This window comes from Ostrea edulis, chromosome 5 (assembly GCF_947568905.1).
Source record: "Ostrea edulis chromosome 5, xbOstEdul1.1, whole genome shotgun sequence".
In the NCBI taxonomy this organism is placed as follows: Eukaryota; Metazoa; Mollusca; class Bivalvia; order Ostreida; family Ostreidae; genus Ostrea; species Ostrea edulis.
The window spans coordinates 56,252,148-56,266,130 of record NC_079168.1 but is presented as its reverse complement, the minus strand read 5'-3'; the positions used below and the strand labels follow the sequence as shown (position 1 = coordinate 56,266,130).

The 13,983-nt window shown below is 33.4% G+C and overlaps 1 pseudogene; it reads right to left on the bottom strand.

Moving 5' to 3' along the window:
• Window positions 1-213: 213 nt before the first annotated feature.
• On the bottom strand, window positions 214-1,415 carry LOC130054970 (uncharacterized; annotated as a pseudogene).
• Window positions 1,416-13,983: the final 12,568 nt, after the last annotated feature.

The window sequence follows — 13,983 nt, the reverse complement described above, 5'->3', positions numbered from 1 at the left end:
TAAGACTTGTATAATGTTCCTGCTGAAGTATTCCCCTTCTGCAGCAGTTTTAAAAACATTTGCCCCGGGTGAGGATCGAACTCACGACCTTCAGATGGTTCTTTTGTGATTATGAGACTGACACGCTACCTACTACTTCATATTTTCTTTTCCTTGCCACTCCTGCCTTCTGCAAATCATCTCTCCACTCTGTAAATGGTTTGGTGTCTTTATTTACGCAGTAACGGTATCCCATGTACTGTTTATGACCTGGTGGGATCTGTCCTCTCCACACTTACTACACTTGACTGTCGTGGCAGTCCTGACATACTTCCTCCTGGGTTTCCCACGCTCATCCTGCTCTTGTTTGCGTTTTCGGTATTGCTCTGTAGAGTACGGAACACCACTGGATGGAATCAGCACTGTAGAGCTGCCATCCTTAGAGACTAGCTGAAAGGTGATTCCAGTATTGCAAGCAAGAGTAGGACTAGGAAGAATAGGAACTGCCACTGACGGTCTGGGTGTGGAAGTGGGCTTTCTTGGTCTGCTTTTCAGTTTTGCCATACCAATGGTTGATGGTGGATCATGAAATTTAAATGTATCTGCTCCTCCTGAAGGCAGGGAAGTTGGTTTTGGAAGAGCATCTAACACCTTTGCTATTGTCATCTTTGGAGAAGGCAACTCGAGACCCTGTATAAGAATTTTTTTGTCCTGTGCTTTACTCCTCTGATTAAACCTGCAAGTTTTAAACATGTCAAGATAAATACCATGCAAAAACCAATATCAATGTTTCATGTAATCTCACAACGCAAGTAGTAATCTAAACACTGTTGAGCACAATATCATAAACACATTTCTTAAGCATAAATTTTGACTTACCACTGCTGGAGTGGTGTTTTTTTTTTTGTTTAAGAGAGGAAGCTGGATGTTGGTGGCATTCATGGCTAAGTGGTTGTTCAAAATGGTCTTCCGAATTCGATGGTAAGCATCGAGTACGAGAGACCATTTTGTCACAACTACTTCATCTCTCCTACGTTGATCACTTGCGTAAATTTCCAGAAGCTTCTCCACAGTGGCCTCCGTGTAGCGATTGCAATTGGTTAGGGCCAAGAATTACCCTACAAAAATGAACAGTTAATTGACAGTAATTTGAATTTTTGTAACATTTCAAGTTTTACAATACATTAATATAAAAAATCAGACATAAAAGTTGAAATTGTTAATTAATGCTAAACCAAATTCACTTGTATGTATGTAATAAACTGAACTTACTTCTCAATGCTCTCCACACCGGGAGTTACTTTCTTTTTCTTGCTTCTGAAACGTCCCTGAGGAGGGTCTCTAGAAAACCGTGGTGGGAAAACCGTCCTACTTTTGTCGTACTCTGAGAGTGCTGACCACAAGTCTTCCAACTGTCGCACTTCAACTGTAGACATTGTGGCTTTGTTTCGCAGAGTTACCAGAAATTCTGCCAATGCCAGCACCCTAGAGTACCCATAAATGTTGTCTGGTCCCACCGTGTCCTAAATATACAATATTCTACATGTACATATGACAAATATATGGATGGAAAAAAGAAATGCATGCTAAATGATAAGAAATCATATCTGAATTAAATTTGCCCAGATAACCTTTACATACTTACTTCATCAGAACTACCTCCTGCACAACCAGGTTTTTTTCTCTGTTTCTTTAACCAGCAGTGAGACGTCAGGGGCTTCAGCTACAATGAATCGGATGTCATTAGTTGTATTTTTCACACGAACATAAATATTTCTCTTAAATTATACGAAAAGTAATATTTTCTGTTGCATTACAATCAAATAATTTTTCAATAAGAAGTAGAAAAATGAAGAAAAAAAAATCTAATGTTAAAAGTATGTTTTTTAATTGAAACCTTGATCTGTCTGCTCCATCAGCTTTTTATATTTATTGTTAGATGGAATGCGAAGGATAGGCCGAGGAGGAGAAATATATGCTGTCTCCTGGGTCAAATGTTCATCCTGTGACACAGGAACCACGACCGCACTTGTTGGAATAGTAGGATCTAGCATCTCCTCCTCCTGCAACTCAGCAAATCCTTCATCCAGATCACCCGAGTCCTCCTGCTCTTCAGTGTCAGTGTCCTCTGAGAGAATCCAGGCAGCCTCCTGGTAATTTGTTAAGCTCTCTCCAATTTGAGAGTAGAGATACTCTATTCCAATGCGCTCCCCTATAGAAAAAAAAGAGAGTTGTTGTCAGATTTAAAATTATGGAAATTAACACTCTTGTATATCATATGTTTTAGCATGGTAGACACTGTATTGAAATGATTTTCTACAGACAGCATCAGCTTTGCAAAAGTTTTACATGTAACTGTAGGCCATCCATATAAAATCCATACCATAATTTGTCATACCTGTGTATTTTCCAAATGGTTTGTAGCCAATGAAAATATCTCTACCCAAAACCTCCTGTGCCAGTTTATTTACTGTATTCTTCATAGGTCCACTGTACGTCATTGGGCTCTGGCTCTCCATATGGACATTGACCACTGCAGAACTCTCCCGGTCAGAATTCCACCTGAACAGGCCATCCAGCAGGAACACTTGGAAGTTGATGTCCTTTGCAAGGGTTCCTATTACAATTAACAGATCTTTGTAACTAATTAACATCGAAAGGATACCGGGGTGTCTTTAGATACAATAAACATGCACATTTACAACAGTCAATTTTTATATAATCCAGTTTCTGGTCTGCTATACCTGTTACAGAATCTTTAGTCCTTGCAATAGCTGAAACATCTGGGACTGGCTTGATTTGCTGTGAAGCTTTATTATGAAAAGACATGTAGACAATTAGACCAAAAATATTTTGTGCATTTATAGATTTATAAAGGAAAAAATAAGAAATAATTATAAAGTTGAAAATATTTATATTTTCCTGTTTAAATAACATTTTCTGACATGATTTATTCTTTAAAAAACAAAACAAGATGTGTTTGTGAAACACAAATGCCTCCGATAATGGCCAATTCCGAAGATGGCCAAGGTCACAAGGGCAAATATCTTGGTACCAGTAGAAAGATCTTGTCAAAAGAAATGCTCATGTACAATATGAAAGCTCTAATATTTACCATTTAGAAGTTATAACCAATGTAAAAAAAAAATTAAAGTAGGTCAAATGTCAAGGTCAAAAGGTTCAATACCAACGGAAAGATCTTGTAACAAGGAATACCCATGTGAAATATCAAAGCTCTATCTCTTACTGTTCAAAAGTTATTAGCAAGGTTAAAGTTTTCAAAAAGTAGGTCAAACTCCAAGGTCAAGGTCACAGGGACAGAAATGTTGGTACCCACAGAAAGATCTTGTCACAAGGAATACTCATGTGTAATATCAAAGCTCTATCACTTACTGTTCAAAAGGTATTAGCAAGGTTAAAGTTTTCAAAAAGTAGGTCAAATTCCAAGGTCAAGGGTAAAAAATGTTGGTACCCACGGAAAGACCTTGTCACAAGGAATACTCATGTGAAATATCAAAGCTCTATCACTTACTGTTCAAAAGGTATTAGCAAGGTTAAAGTTTTCAAAAAGTAGGTCAAACTCCAAGGTCACGGGGTCAAAAATGTTGGTACCCACGGAAAGGTCTTGTCACAAGGAATACTCATGTGAAATATCAAAGCTCTATCTCTTACTGTTCAACAGTTATTAGCAAGGTTAAAGTTTTCAAATAGTAGGTCAAACTCCAAGGTCAAGGTCACGGGGTCAAAAATGTTGGTACCCATGGAAAGGTCTTGTCACAAGGAATACTCATGTGAAATATCAAAGCTCTATTTCTTACTGTTCAAAAGTCATTAGCAAGGTTAAAGTTTCAGACAGAATTACAGAATTACAAAATGACAGACAGGACAAAAACTTCGATCTTCGATCTCGGGGGCATAAAAACTACAAATTGTTGAAATATGTAATCAAATGAAATATGTTACAGATATGCCCCATACTACGTTGACAATTGATAATGAATACATAATTGGTGATTGAAAACAACCGTGGTTAAAGTGAATATGCTAGTATCTGTATACATACTTAATGACATGGATACATGGAAACATACACAATGACTGGAAGCATATCCCATATTATAAAGCAGCAAATCTGAAATGAAAAGAAGTGTTTATGCTATATACCACGACAATGACACACCATAGCCACACATACAGTATTACACACCCACGGTTACTATATATTTGTTTATACTTACTCACTGCCGTAGACCTGTACAGTACCACCCTGCCATTTCAACATACATCTATCATTTTAAAATCAGAACAGTAATAACACAGCATGACAAACACCAATCGAATATGTACAAGTTTTGCATGTATTTTTTCTTTCTAATTTTGATTGGTAATCTATTCATGCATATATATATATATATATATATATATATATATATATATATATATATATAAACAATAGTGAATACATACATAGGATTGGGCAGCAGGTGACTATGTCTGTTGATTATTTCCCTGAACTCTCCAGTGTTCAGAGTAAAGAAAATTTGTTTACATCTTGTGCCATTTGTGAACAGTAAAAATCCAGGTCAAATCGATGATCAATCAGTATTTCATTTACAAATTCAAGGCAATCAGCCAAACGTATATCACATTCTTCTACATCGCATGAATTTATTATAATAGTCCACTTAAAACACAAAAATTGTAAACTTTTACAGTACATTTACCAGTTCTTTTTGCACGAGGTTATATTAACAGCATCCCAAACCTGATCATTAAATATTTACAGGTACATGTCTGTGAAATAATACCGTAGTTAGGATACAAAAGACCCAGTAAAATTATTGTATTAATTTTGCATCTATAAGGATGTATTTTAAATGATTGTAACTACATCTTAAATAGTGCGCAGGGTCACCTACTGGTAAATTTTACCCATCATTTTGTGTTTTAAGTATTTATTTTAAACACAGTCTTCTTGGTGTTAATGAGGTTACCTTGGCTCTTGGTCTCTATTTCCTCTAAACAAGCAATCAACTCGTGGTCTTCAACTTCTGTATTGCTCTTTTTCCCTTTCTCCACAGCCGGTTGCACCTTTACTAGAAATTGCATACAAATTTTCTTCTTTTAAATGTCTGTTATTATGGCACACAGGTTACTATTATACATAAAATATTAGAGGCCTGAGAAAAAAGACTCTGCAGAGTTACTGTAAGATAATAAACCGTTTCTCAAATGAAAGGATGCAGACTCACCAGACTTTGACTGCTGTTTTGCCATCTCCTCTTTCTTCCGTCGAACAAGTTCTTTACCCTAATCAAACATAGACATGTACTTCTTGAGGGCCATCTTGTTCACCCACCTGTTGCCAGTACTCTTAGTTTCTCCAGATATTTCCATACTGGTAACAAGAAATGCCACCCATCCCGGTGCATTTTCTAACAGCCACTTGAATGACATTCCACTTAAAAAAAATTAAAGATTTATCAATCACTGATGATGTCATTAAGTCATTAGGACAAATTTCAAGTGTATTAGATAAGATTTAATATTTCTGTAATCATTTAATTATGTACAGACAAACAGATAAATAGCAGTCTCAAAACAATGACTGGCTAAATGACATTATTTTTCAGACTTCAGACTGACACACACATTGACTTGCTGATTCCTACATACTCTTCGTATCTGATCAAAAGTAAGTGTGTGGTGTGTGTGTGTGTGGGGGGGTGTAATGATAAACAGTTGTTCGAATAATAAATTTTTATGTGTTTAATTCAAATTAGAATTGCTTATCAAATTCATTTCTTCAAAGCAAGCGAAGAAAATATCAAAATATTATACCGATACTGCCCAAACTGGATTGTGTATTGTCCCAGTACATGTTTGGTGTTGGATACATCCCCACCCTTCCTCTTCACAGACAGCTCAGCTTGGGTTCTCAACCTGGTGGCACTCTGGGACTCCGCTCGATTCCTTTCCCGGTGTTCCTCCTTAAGCGCCTTAGCTGCACTGCTTTCACTTAGTGACAGCTGCCCTGAAGCCATTCTTCGGAATGTTGGTTACAATTCATTCATTTTCATTCTGAAGTACACAAAAATAACATCTGCTTATGACCAGACGATAATGACCAAATTATCCTTTGACCTTTACAGGATTATGTTTCATTTTAGTAGGTTATAAAACTTACCTGGTAATTCAGAAAATGCTGCTAAATAGACAATTCCCTAATTCAGTGTAGATCTAAAAAAAAAAATTGCAATTTGTGTGACTTATCATAAGTCAATAACTTTTCAATTTACATTTAACTTACAAAATAGGTAGGTCATAAAATGAACTTCCTTGGTAATTCAGAAAATGCTGCTAAATAGACAATTTCCTAAAATTCAATGTTGATCAATCTCATGAATCTGAAAAACACCTGTTTAAAAATGGCAATAATTTTCATCTTATCTATACCTGATTATATATTGTAATTGGCATAAATAATCATAGGTTGATAATTTGTAAATTTACATTCAACTTCCAAAATATCATTTTTAAAAAAGGGATTTCAAAAAAAATAAGAAAGAAATAAAGAGTTATTATGCAAGACCATCAGATTTTCAGCCTTAATTAACAAAATTTTACAATTAACAATATGTCAACTCACCTTGAAAAGTCCTGGTATTAATTGAAAAAACACTTGTATACAGTCAACAAAATATTGAGGTCAAGTACTTTACCAATATGGCCGACTTCAGGATGCTAAATGGGAAAAGAGTACCCAGGCCTCGAAATTAACATATGCCTGTCAGTCTGTGACTGGTTAAAAGTCTGGCGGACTGACTGATATTTGTCTTAGTCAGTCCGATGGGACTGGTAAATTTTCTAAAGCATTTTGGAAAATATACTTTTGAAATCTTATACACACATTTGGCATAGATCTACATGTACTTCGATCTGTAGATATCAGACGTATCTGATTCGTAAATTATAAATCCCACATATTAAGTGTTACATTATTGTCTGAGGCATATTGAGTTAAATTTCATTTTGATAACATTAACGGAATATGTTTAATTATTTCTGGAAAACTTTGTCGGACTGGTATTTTTTTCTGCGGACTGGTTGATATTATACCCCATAAGCCCGGTTGGACTGGTGGCATGAAAAGCTAGCTTCAAGTCCTGGTACCAATTCATTTCCCATAGACCTCAATGTTAACCTTTGGCCCTCTCACTAATTAACTATATCGATTTTAAACAAATGACCGCAAACATTTCAAAGTTCATTCCAAGTGTTGATAAAAAATGACAAAAAATATATAGGGTCCCGTGCCTTTTATAGGCCATATTTGTACTTTTTTACAACACATAGCAATCTGCAGTAAATTATACACTTCATTTTAAGCACACCCCTACCATGGTAATTTCCTCAGTCATTTCTCGATTTTGTGCGATAATTTTTCATCCTGACAATTAATTTGAACCTCTATAATATTTCTTTCAATTCCAAATAATTTCACTCTTGATATTAGCCAATCACGCAACACCTAGACATTTATACCTCCGCTCAATCTTGGGTAAACTCCGTCCGGGTTACGCATACGGGAGTTTGGTACTCTCATTCCAAATGATGCTGATTATAAGAGAATCTGAACAGGTATAAGAGAATCATTCTGATTGGTTAATTTGTGGTTTGAATTCTGGTTTGGACTTCACCTGATTTGTTGAATTGTGGTTTCCGATTCTCTGATTGGATCCTAAAACCAAGATTCATGGTTGATCCTTCGCTACCGAGGCACTTATTACAAATCAAAGGATGTGGGGATTTGAATCTGTGTAGCTCATATGTAAATTTTTCAAAATTGTTTTCTTATTTAATGACATCTTAATTTTGAAACTGATTTGGTATATTTATTTCATTTTTAAAATGAAAAATTAATATAAACACTTTCCAGATAGACGATGACGTAACGTGTGAATGTTACCTTTATAGAACTTCTAAAGCACTTCAATGTGTTCAGGTTGATGTTTTACAACTCTTCTCTTTACATTCATTACAGGTAGTAAGGCCTGTTTTTATTATGTTAAATGCCCATCACATTTGAAAAACAAAACTACAATGTACTAGGATTAGGACAAAGAAATGATGTTATATAGTAGTTATCTTTACCTTTTCATGCTAAAGTGTCACCTTGTGATCAAATGTTTGTTTTACTAAATTTAGCCTTTAATAGCTTCTCATTATTAAATTAAAAAAATTCTATTGACATATTACTGACTTGTCAACCTGTAGAATTAAGAATGTAACTCGGAGAGAGAGAGAGAGAGAGAGAGAGAGAGAGAGAGAGAGAGAGAGAGAGAGATATGAATAGAGAGTAGATATTGCGCTAGAAAAATGGAAAAGAAATTCTAAAAACGTATTCTTGAAGTTTTCACAAAAATATAAAGGTTAACAGAAGGAATAAGCATCCCCTATTGACAGGTTACATACGCTTTGAGCCCTCTATCTTGATCAGGTAAACGGAGTTATCTGTAATCAAAATCAGTATGTAAAGAACGTCTGAACAATCGATATAAAACAAGTCAGACAGCATTTGACCTCACGGAAGGTTGCTTTTGGAAATGAGATCATTATAACGACCATATAATTTACGAAATTTTGACTTCAAAGGAAACTGTTGAAAACCCTATAACATCAATTTATTTGTCAGTAACTTGCCTCGAATTGAAATTTAATCACATGCAGAACAATTGGAAGACATGAACACCATATAAAGTGATAGTGAAATATTGCTACATAAATGTGGGACATTTAACGATCTACAGGCTGAAATGATATGGTTTATCATAAAGTTTAGTGTTAATTTGCTGTTAACATCTATGTTCAATAAAATATCGAAATATGAAGGAGATATGACTGACTCTGTGACGTGTTTTATTTCGAGTTCAATGGAATATATCAAATGGACTTATGAAAATGAGTATTATTAATAGATAAAACGTCGTTGATATATCTAAATGTCTTGTTGAAGGTAACAGCAAGAGCTTTTTTGCTTCTTATGTAGAAGCTTTTGAATAAATTTAGCATCTTAGGAATACAAAAACAGGTCAGCTAATAAAGGAGCAAATTTTGTGCTTATGGAAATTACAACTGACTGTTGAAAGACCTGATCACCAAATACTACGTAAACATTGTCAATGAGGAACTGACAGCATCTTTTTAAAGTGGCTCATTACACTAAAATTGTATTTAATCGTTTAAGCACCTCGTATAAAGCATGATTTCACCATCGAAAAAGTAAGAATGTTCTAAGTTCTTTTATATGCTTTTCTGTGTTTTTTTTTTTTTTTTGTTTTTTTTTGCAGAATGATGAAAAAAGTGTTTTGTTTGCAAATAAGAGATTCTAGAGTCTAACATTCGCTGTGATTTGATGCATGGTATGAATATCTAATAAAACATGCCTACAAGACATAGATATTGATGTACGTTCTTATTTTGTTTTTAGAAAAATAAGATTGATGACAATTTAAAACGTTATTTGTAAATATTTTTAAGGCTACGGACAAAATCTTCTAAAACATGTTAGTTAGAAGAAATATATGTCGAAGAAATATATTTTAAAAAGAAATTGAAAGGAATGACCAAATTCTAGATATATCGTTTGAATCAAACAAGAGAAAAAAGTACCGATCCTGATCAATTTGATAGAAATTATAAAAAAAAAAATTATACTGTTGTAAATTTTATGCACTTTCATCAAGATATTAGTTTCTTTTAAAATTCATTTAATTTGCAGATCATTTTACACCAAGAGAATGTAGTTTACTAACTACAGTGCTCTCTATGACTAATTTCTTTTTTTATTATTCCGATCGGGCTTGGTTGAAATTGGAAAAATCGCAGTATATCTGAATTTTGATTATTTCATTTCAATTTCTTTTTTAAAAATGTATTTCTCTGGTATATCTTTTTTCTAATTGACATGTTTTTGAAAATTTTATCCGTAGATTAAACAAATAGATCAACATATACCGTTTTCAATTTTCATGAATATGTTTGAATTTGATATTAGAATGTCTCTCGGATCTTTTAGGAATAATTTGTTAGGTATTCATATCATTGGTCAAATTACAGCAAACTTTGGATTCTAGAGTATCTTATTTGCGAACAAAACACATTTTTTATCCTTCTGGGAACATCACAAAATTCATTTTAAATAATCGAGAACTTGTATCACTCTTTCGATGGTGAAACAATACTTTATATAAGGTATTTGAACGAGCCATTCAATAACATTTTAGTGTTATGAGCTACCTTAATATCAACATTAGAGTAGCGGTAAGTAGAATCAGAATGGTGTATTCTTGTTTGATGATCGAGAACAATTTAAGAGATGTAAGTTATGAAACACCATATGCAAATGTTAGACAACAAACAGTAGAGAATAAGGAATTATTAACAGAAAAGGGGTGGAAAATCTGGGTATCGATCCCGGTACCTCTCACATGCAAAGCGATCGCTCTACGTCTTATTTATATGAAGTTATTTAAAATGTCACTTAATCTTGTGGGTTGTTTCATATCAAAACCACTGCTGTTACTTGTAAATGTCAGTATTGTAAACGTTCCGATAAAACCAGCTAAGTAATTAATGAGGTCATATTTTGAAACAAGGACACGTCATTTCATCTGAAAACGACACACATACTATGTAAATCAACATAGTAGTGCATCCTTGATTTTTGTTCAGATGAGATCTTCGAAAACATGCTAAAATTAACATAATTCATAGAAAAATTGACCACATTATATAATTATATGCAAAATAAATCTAAAATAGCTAATAGATAGCGTGAAATTACATTTATATGAATTGGTCATAATCACAAAGGACTACCTTAAAAGTACTACAGTTTTCAATACACTTGAAGATAATGAGGAGTGCTCAATCTCATGAAAAGTGAAGATAACGAACAGTGATTAATCTCATAACTCCTATAACCAATAACAAATAGAGACTTTGGCAAAACATGGACCCCTGGATATACCAGAGGTGGGATCAGGTGCCAGAAATCCATTAGCACATGTTCCACACCTCGAACAAAAGATTTTTGCGTGTACCAAATAACTTGGTGCACCACAAGTCCAAGCTTCATGGTTGGGTAACCATGAATTTGTATTTTTAATTATTAGACCAATAATTATCAATGATTGGCAACAATCAAGGAAGGGCGTCGCGCTTTCTGAATATGGTACGTCTATCAGTTACCAGACTTGGTATGGAGCATGGAATATTAAAACAAAAACACAAAAATTTCGGTGACTTGAGCGACCAACAGAAACAAGAGAACAAGACATGCTCTAAGTAAGATGCATTTACTCTCTCTCTCTCTCTCTCTCTCTCTCTCTCTCTCTCTCTCTCATGTTATGCCCCATCAATAGCACTTCATGAAAATAGTATAGGATGTGTAATCACCATCTTGTGTTCGGGCTTCGGTCACAAAGTAACACATCCAGCAATCTATCATTTGAAACAAATTTAAAAAACTGAAGGACAGTTTTATATCACTCGATCAGCATATCTGATCCGTTTTTCGTGGTCACTCAAATAGTATGTTTTGAAGATTATCTTCAGAAATTATATCTAGCAAACGCTTCAAAGTATTGTCATGCCCCTGTGGTACTTTGTGCGTAAGTTAATCTAATGAGAATCATTCAGTTATTTATTTATTTTTAATTGTTTTTATCATTTTCAACAAATACATATACACCTTTTACTCACACTCTCATACAGATTAAAGAAAGCAATATAGACAATTACATGTATATTCTAGTACTTATTGTTAAAAAGAAGAAGAAGAAATGCTGTTATCATTAATTGAAAAGACATTTCCATTTAGACCATTTCTTTTTGTAAAATATTTGTTCTGTAAGTTTTTCTTCCAAAATGTAGTAATCATATAAACATTTCAAAACATCATCAAAAACATTATTGACATTCTTTCTTGAATATTGGAATATGTATCTCTTTACTAAGAGGATTATAAAGTTTAAAACCATGTGTTCTTTTTCTGGAAAACCAAAAATAACAGTTTGTACACTAAATCCCATTCTTTTACCAGATTTTTGAAAAATCCAATCTGATAATTTTGTCCATAGTGTAGAGACAGAAGGACAATAAAAAAAAAAAAGATATGCTTAATTGTTTCTGGTTCTAGTGCACATATTGAACAAAGTGGAGAGTTTTTAATTTTTGATATATATGTAGGAGTTTGTTAGTACCCAATATTCTATGAATGATTCTATAGTTGAACCATATCAGTCCTGAATCTTTTGTTACAGATTTGATGTTTGTATATACATGTTTCCAATTTAAATCTAATTGCAAATTTAAATCATTATCCCATTTGTTTTCACAAATAGGTCGATGCTGTGATTTTGATATTAAATAGTCATAAATATTCCTAGAACCTTTTTTATATTTGCATAGAATTTTAATGAATTCAGGTTGATATGGTTGAAAAGTTGTATCATGTATAAGCAGTTTGATATTAGGCCATGAGTGCATAATAGCTTGTTTTAATCCCTCATATGTAGTAAATGGAATCTGAATTGAGTAATCATTTGTGATACTCTGGTAGCTGATAAAGTTACCATGCTTATCTAATAAATCAGATATTATATGAAACCCCTTGTCATATAATTGCTTGCAAAATATGTATTTATTTTGAATCTTTATTTTATCATTATACCACAGGGGTTCCAAAAAAATATGAAAATCATTCATTTCAAAACTTTCCAAAAATTCTACGAAGTAAAATAAAGTTTCTTTCCAAAAAGAGTTTCTAGTGGAATTTGCTTTTTGTTTACAGTAAACAGATCCAAAATGACACAATTTTGTAATGTTACAACCAGTAATTTCAGAAAATAAGCTTATCCAGCTACATGTAGAATTAGTTGTAAAGAGTCTCCTAAACCAAGTTAGTTTGAGAGACTTGATAAATGTTTCTATATATACACCCACCATTTTCAAAATCTAATTCTAGTGTTTTTCTAGAAATTTTCTCCATTTTGTTCCCCCATATAAATTTGTAAAAAGCTTTTATAAGATGCTTTATCCACTGTAAACTTGGTTTGGGAAGCGAAATGAACAAGTGCGTAAATTTTGATAGAAACAAACTTTTCACCACTGTAATTTTTCCTATGGGAGAAATATTTCTTTTTGACCATTGGGTTATTTCTTTCTGGATAGCTGTAAGCCTGTTATCAAAATTAAGCTTTTCCATGTTCTTAAGGTTTACAGTATATGTAATGCCTAAAACTGTGAATGGTCCTGTTGTCCATTGTAATCCAGTATCACTACAAAAAGTATCTTAAGTATTAATCTTAGAACCAATCCAAATTGATTTGGTTTTGGAAATATTGGGTTTTAAACCTGAAAATTTTGAAAATTGAAAGAGGAGATCAAGAGCACGTTTAGACTTTTTTCTGATCCATCCAAAAATAAAACTGTGTCATCTGCATATTGTATTAAACAAATTCTTTCTTTCTTTATTTTAATGCCCCTGATGTTTTTGTTTTGTCGTATCATATGGCCTAAAATTTCGACACAAAGGTTGAATAAATAAGGAGATATTGGATCACCTTGACGACAACCCCTGCCAATTTCAAAATTTTTTGAAAAAACACCATTTTGAATAACACATAATTTGGCCTTATTGTATAACACTGATACCCATTTGATAAGATCATGACCGAAATTAAAAAAATTTAAGGTTTCGTACATAAATTTCCATCATATAGAGTCAAATGCTTTTTCAAAATCCACAAGTAAGAGCATACCTGGAATGTGCTTTTCATGTACAGAATCTATTACATCGTAAATAAGTCGCGTATTTTCCCCAATAAACCTATCTTTGAGGAAGCCCTTTTGATTGTCATGTATTAGAAAATCAAGAACATTTTTTATTCTATTTGCTATACATGCAGAAGCAATTTTGTACGTTACATTAAGAAGTGA